The following is a 6,992-nucleotide window of genomic DNA, read 5'->3' on the forward strand; positions in this document are numbered from 1 at the left end:
CGTAAGTAATAAATGAGAAAGGGTATTAAAGGTATGACTGCTGTTGTCATTAGGCGGACGAAAAAATGCTGCAACTGTAAGCTGTTTGCTATGTTCTAGAACAACTTTGCACCAAACTCATATCTCATATCTGGTTAACCTCCCTGCCTTTCCTCTTCATTCACTCTCTCTCTCTTGCACCAAACAGATTCACAGATGTTATCCCCCAAGTCAACTACGAAACTTGGCAAGCTGTGCTTGACCAGAACAAAAGCGCCCCCACCGTGCGTATTGCGGTCTTTGCGATAGGCCACGTATTCCGCAGGAAATATTTCAGAGCTAGAAATCGATTGATCCAACCAAGATTCAGACACGAAACAATGTCAGGGCCAAAATATGATACGAGCCCTGTTAACTCGTCGGTTTTGTTCTTGACGCTTCGGCAATTGATAAGCATAACGTTTACCAATGAAGGACGGCACGGCACATGCTCAACGGAGCGGCATCGGGGAACACTGACGGAACCGTTAACTTCAGTAACAGGCATTGCTCGACGCCGTTTCAAGTTCACTTTTTTTGCAGCACGATATTATCACTATCAGCGGTGTAAATGAAGTTTTGTCCGTCTATATGAAGCTTATCGTGCCTTAGTTTGTACGAGGAGGACCGAGCCTTTGCAAATTCGGAAAGTTTCCTGCGGGCTAAGCGTACTGAACGAGAGAAGTCTTCCCTGATGGAAATGTCGCTTGTCTTCAACTTCGGACCCGCCACCAATAGCGCATCTTTATCTTTGAATCTAACAAAGCGAAGAATTATGGGGCGGTTTTTATCTTCACTGTAAGTGCCCAGTCTATGTGCTCGATCAATATTTAGTGGGTCAAGCGATACACCTAGCTTAGTAGAGCAGAAGGCAACAACACTTTCTTCGGTTTGCTTCCAGGTTTCCAACTGGTTATCCTCAAAACCAATAAAGAGACGGTTGTTCCTTCGTAGCCTATTTTCGGAATCATCCGTGGAAGCTTTCAAAGCAGCTATTTCTACAGACGGGGCTTTCGAAGCGGCCGAACAGTTACTGGACTGCAAGCGACCTTGCTCTAGAAGGTCGACACATTCCGTCAAGTTCTTCACTTTTTCGTCAGTGGCATATTGTTTAGTCCGTATGTCCGCTAAATCCGACAAAATTTTTTCTTGACCTGACTGAAGCTTGGTAAGCATCTGCAAGACAGCAGAGATATCCCCTGCGTCGGTCTGCGTACTAGATTCCTGAACGCTATCAGGGTCTGGGTTCGACTCCACGTCGCCGGACAAAGCTAACAGCAATTGTGACAACGCAACATGGCACACCGCGGACGTACAATGGTTAACAAACCAAAATAGCCAGTCCTTGGTGTCACTGGGGCGCGACACCTCAAATAAAAATGGGGTTGAAATTCGCATGCATCCGCAATGGCTCATGTAACCAACCTGTGTTACAGGAAGGACTGAGCACATAGTGCGTCCGGCGGTGTCGCACCCCGGTGAATGCGGCGTAGGTGGGCGGTTAAATACTGTTGCTGTGGTTCCGAGTTGCCAAACGAGGAATCCGAGGCGCTCCAGTTTTGGCAAGGAGACGATTTCGGCTTGAAGAACGCCCGGCTGGATGGAACACCCGTGCGTCGATGCTGCTTCATCCGATGCGCTTGTTCCCGGAGCACCTTTGACGAGAGAGAGAGAAACATTATTGCAATTGTAAAGATTTGAAGGAGGGGTGGTCGGAGCCTCTCAGTCCAGGGCCCCACTGGCCTCTGCCGCTTGCCTGACCTGGCTAATTAAGGACCTTTGTCCTGCCAGGTCGGAGCGGGCGAGCTGTGCCTGCCACTGCTCCATTGTCCTACTGGTATTTGGCCTATGAGGGTGCTTAGTGCACTCCCAGGTGATGTGTATTAGGGTAGGTATGCCACCGCACCAAGGACAGTTGGCCCTATAACGAGTGGGATACATGGCGTTTAGCAATTTTGAATGGGGGAACACCCCGGTCTGTATTTTGCGCCAATCGGCGGCCTCTTTCCCGTTAAGTTGTGGGTGAGGCGGCGGCTATTTTCTGCGGACTCCACGGTGATGAGCAAGGATGTCTTTGGCATTTAAATTGGTGGAATTTTGTGAGGGATAGTGCGGGTGGTTGGGGTTAGAAGAGGACGCCGTCGCTCGGTTAGTGAACCCTCGAGCTAACGCGTTAGCCTTTCCGTTCCCCGGTACCCCCGCGTGGCCCGGGCATCAGAGTAGGCGATGATGGTGGTTGAAGGATTTGGGGATTATCGCGAGGCTAGCCGCAGTCACGTGCCCCTTGAGAAACATGCGACATGTCTCCTGGGAGTCTGTGACCACGACCGAGTCCCTTTGCGAACGCTCCGCGTGAGCGAGTGCGATCGCCACTGCTATTTCAGCCGAGGTGGGGGATCCCGCCGTGGCCGACGCGGTAATTTGCTGTTGGCTGATAGCGTTCACGACTGCCAGGGCATCGCGGCCACGGCGGCCGCATTTCGATGGGGGCGAAATGCGAAAACACCCGTGTACTTAGATTTAGGTGCACGTTAAAGAACCCCAGGTGGCCGAAATTTCCGGAGTCCTCCACTACGGCGTGCCTCATAATCAGAAAGTGGTTTTGGCACGTAAAACCCCATAATTTAATTTTTTTTTAACTGCCAGGGCGTACCTCCTTTGGTAGCGCTGCCCGGTCGCCTCTGCATAAAGAGCTGCGTCCGTGCAGTACGTGTTGTACCTATGGTTATTAGAGTACGCTGATTGAATGTGTTGTGCGCGCGCTTTGCGCCTTTCTTTGTTGTACTCGGGATGCATATTCTTTGGAATTGGGGCTACTGTAATTTTGGATCTTATCGAAGGAGGGAGAGGTACGGCCTGCTTTGTGAGATAAATGGGGTATGCTGGGATATTGAGTCTAGCCAATATTGCCCTACCAGTTTTTGTGAAGCGGAGGCGCTCCCTCTTTCGCATCAGGGTGGCTTGCCTCAGTTCGTCGAAAGTATTGTGCACTCCCAAAGCTAACATGCGCTCCGTTGACGAGCTTTCCAAGCGGGCCGAGCCAGACAGCGAGAGGAACCTATGTTACAAGAAGGGGTGAGCACATAGTCCGTCCGGCGGTGTCGCGCCCCGGTGAATGCGACGTAGGTGGGCGGTTAAATACTGTTGCTGTGGTTCCGGGTTGCCAGACGAGGAATCCGAGGCGCTCCAGTTTTGGCGGGGAGACGATTTCGGTTTGAAGAACGCCCGGCTGGATGGAAGGCCCATGTGTCGATGCTACTTCATCCGATGCGCTTGTTCCCGGCGCACCTTTGACGAGCTGTCCAAGCGGGCCGAGCCAGACAGCGAGAGCAACCTGTGTTACAAGAAAGGGTGAGCACATAGCGCGTCCGGCGGTGTCGCGCCGGACGATATGCGATGTAATAGGGCTCAGTGAGATTAGGACGACAAAAGAAGCATATACAGTGCTAAAAAGCGGGCACGTCATGTGCTGCCGGGGCTTAGCGAAGAGACGAGAACTAGGGGTCTGATTCCTGATTAATAATGATATAGCTGGTAACATACAGGAACTCTATAGCATTAACGCGAGGGTGGCAGCTCTTGTGAAACTTAATAAGAGGTACAAATTGAAGGTCGTACAGGCGTACGCCCCTACATCCAGTCATGATGGCTAGGAAGTTAAAAGCTTCTATGAAGACGTGGAAACAGCGATGGGTAAAGTCAAAACAAAATTCACTATACTGACGGGCGACTTCAATGCGAAGGTAGGCAAGAAGCAGGCTGGACACAAGTCAGTGGGGGAATATGGCACATGCTCTAGGAATGGCAGCTTGGGGAGAGTTATTAGTAGACTTTGCAGAACAGAATAATATGCGGATAATTAATACCTTCTTGCGCAAACGGGATAGCCGAAAGTGGACGTGGAGGAGCCCAAATGGCGAGACTAGAAATGAAATAGACCTTATACTCTGCGCTAACCCTGCCATGATGCAAGATGTGGACCTTCCCGGCAAGGAGCGCTGCAGTGACCATAGGTTGGTAAGAACTCGAGTTAGCCTAGACTTGAGGAGGGAACGGAAGAAACTGGCACATAAGAAGCCGATCAATGAGTTAGCGGTAAGAGGGAAAATAGAGGAATTCCGGATCAAGCTACAGAACAGGTATTCGCCTTTAACTCAGGAAGAGGGCCTTAGTGCTGAAACAATGAAAGACAGTCTTATAGGCATCACGAAGGAGTGTGCAATAGAAGTCGGTGGCACCTTCGTTAGACAGGATACCAGTAAGCTATCGCAGGAGACGAAAGATCTGATTAAGAAACGCCAATGCATGAAAGCCTCTAACGCTATAGCTAGAATAGAACTGGCAGAACTTTCCAACCTAATCCACAAGCGTAAGACAGCTGACATAAGGAAGTATAGTAGGATAGAATTAAACATGCTCTCAAAAATGGAGGAAGCGTAAAATCAGTGAAGAAGAAACTAGAAATAGGCAAAAATCAGATGTACGCGTTAAGCGACAAAGCCGGCAATATCGTTACTAAAATGGATGAGATAGTTCAAGTGGCTGAGGAGTTATATAGAAATTTATACAATACACTGCAGTGGCACCCACGACGATAACGGAAGAGAGAATAGTCTAGAGGAATTCGACATCCCGCACCCCGCCGGAAGAAGTACAGAAAGCCTTGGGAGCTATGCGAAGCGCGAAGGCAGCTGGGGAGGATCAGGTAACAGCAGTTTTGTTGAAGGATGGTGGGCAGATTGTTCTAGAGAAACTGGCCACCCTGTATACGCAATGCCTCAGGACTTCGAGCGTACCGGAGTCCTGGAAGAACGCCAACATAATCCTAATCCGTAAGAAAGGGGACGCCAAAGACTTGAAAAATTATAGACCGATCAGCTTACTGTCCATTGCCTACAAAGTATTTACTAAGGTAATCGCAAATATAATCAGGAACACCTTAGACTTCTGTCAACCAAAGGACCAGGCAGGATTTCGTAAAGGCTACTCAACAATAGACCACATTCACACTATCAATCAAGTGATAGAGAAACGTGCGGAATATAACCATCCCTTGTATATAGCTGTCTTTGATTATGAGAAAGCGTTTGATTCTGTCTAAACCTCAGCAGTCATGGAGCCATTACGGAATCAGGGTGTAGACGAGCCGTATTTTAACATACTGAAAGGTATCTATAGCGGCTCCAGAGCCACAGTAGTCCTACATAAAGAAAGCAACAAAATCCCAATAAAGAAGGGCGTCAGGCAGGGATATACGATCTCTCCAATGCTATTCACAGCATGTTTACAGGAGTTATTCAGAATCCTGGATAGGGAAGAATTGGGGTTAAGAGTTAATGGAGAATACCTTAGTAACTTGCGATCCGCTCATGATATTGTCTTGCTTAGTAACTCAGGGGACAAATTGGAATGCATGCTCACCTACCTGGAGAGGCAAAGCAGAAGGGTGGGTCTAAAAATTAATCTGCAGAAAACTAAAGTAATGTTTAACAGTCTCGGAAGAGAATAGCAGTTTGCGATAGGTAGCGAGGCACTGGAAGTGGTAAGGGAATACATCTACTAAGGGCAGGTAGTGAGAATGGGCTGGGGTGCGTTTAGCAGGCACTGTCACATCATGAACAGCAGGTTGCCATTATCCCTCAAGACGAAAGTGTATAACAGCTGTGTCTTACCTGTACTAACGTACGGGGCAGAAACCTAGAGGCTTACGAAAAGGCCTCTACCTAAATTCAGGACGACGCAACGGGCTATGGAAAGAAGAATGATGGGTGTAACGTTAAGGGATAAGAAAAGAGCAGATTGGGTGTGGGAACAAATGCTAGCTAATGACATCTTAGTGGAAATCAAGAAAAATAAATGGGCATGGGCCGGACATGTAATGAGGAGGGAAGATAACCGATGGTCATTAATGGTTGCGCACTGGATTCCAAGTGAAGGGAAGCGAAACAGGGGGCGGCAGAAAGTTTGGTGGGCGGATGAGATTAAGAAGTTTGCAGGGACAACGTGGGCACAATTATTCGCATGACCGGGGCAGATGGAGAAGCATGGGAGAGGCCTTTGGCCTGCAATGGACGTAACCAGGCAGATCCTAATGATGATGATGATGGATGGCGCATATCTCGAAAACGGTGTCATCCACAGACATATTTCCGACTGAATATGCCTTGCAGTCACACCAGCTATAATCTGTCAATTGCAATGGGTGCTAAGGTAAGTAGTTACTTATTGAATTTTAGTAATTATTCAATTGTGCATTTTGATTTCTCGGAGAAATAAAATCCGCGTTTTTAAGTAATTCAGCTCAAGGACTAAAATTGCGCTACCTAATACAGGTGACGTCAAAAAATGCTTCGCCGACTTCGCAGAAACGGCCGGTGTATGGCATTTGCAACGGTAAAGTAACTACTTCGTCAAATTTCATTGAACATCTACGGATGTTGGGGAGGTTGTAAAAATATGCGATAAACGACGACACGAAGGCAGTTCCGCTGCAGGTGTGCCGACTCTCTCAGCTCGTCTGTTAAGCGCAATAGAGTTGGCGTGTGAGCGAATACGCGGGCCTGCCGGCACCTGCTGGAGCGCGACTGCTTTGGGGCGTCTGAAGGTTTACATGTAGTGGCGGACTGCTCGCAAGACTGACGAAAACGGACAAGAAGTACTGCGCTTTTCTCAGTTCTGTGAGATTGCCTGCGTTAATACGTACTGCCTCTCTGTCGAACTGTTACATACTCGGCCGGAGACCGAAGCTTTAGTACACTGTCAGTCCGTGCTGCGTTCGAGCGCAAAAATAAGTTAATAATGCAGGAAAGAATCGCGGTTTCAGAGCACTCCACATCGCCAGCGCAGGACCGCAGCAGAATGCTGTGACGCCCCCCCTAAGTTAGAAGTGAAGACACTTTGGAGGTTCGGTATAATCTCCTTATGCTTAATTGCTTAAAACCGAAAGCTGATCTCAATAATAACGTCAACTTATC

The sequence above is a fragment of the Dermacentor andersoni genome, chromosome 4 (assembly GCF_023375885.2).
Source record: "Dermacentor andersoni chromosome 4, qqDerAnde1_hic_scaffold, whole genome shotgun sequence".
Classification (NCBI taxonomy): domain Eukaryota; kingdom Metazoa; phylum Arthropoda; class Arachnida; order Ixodida; family Ixodidae; genus Dermacentor; species Dermacentor andersoni.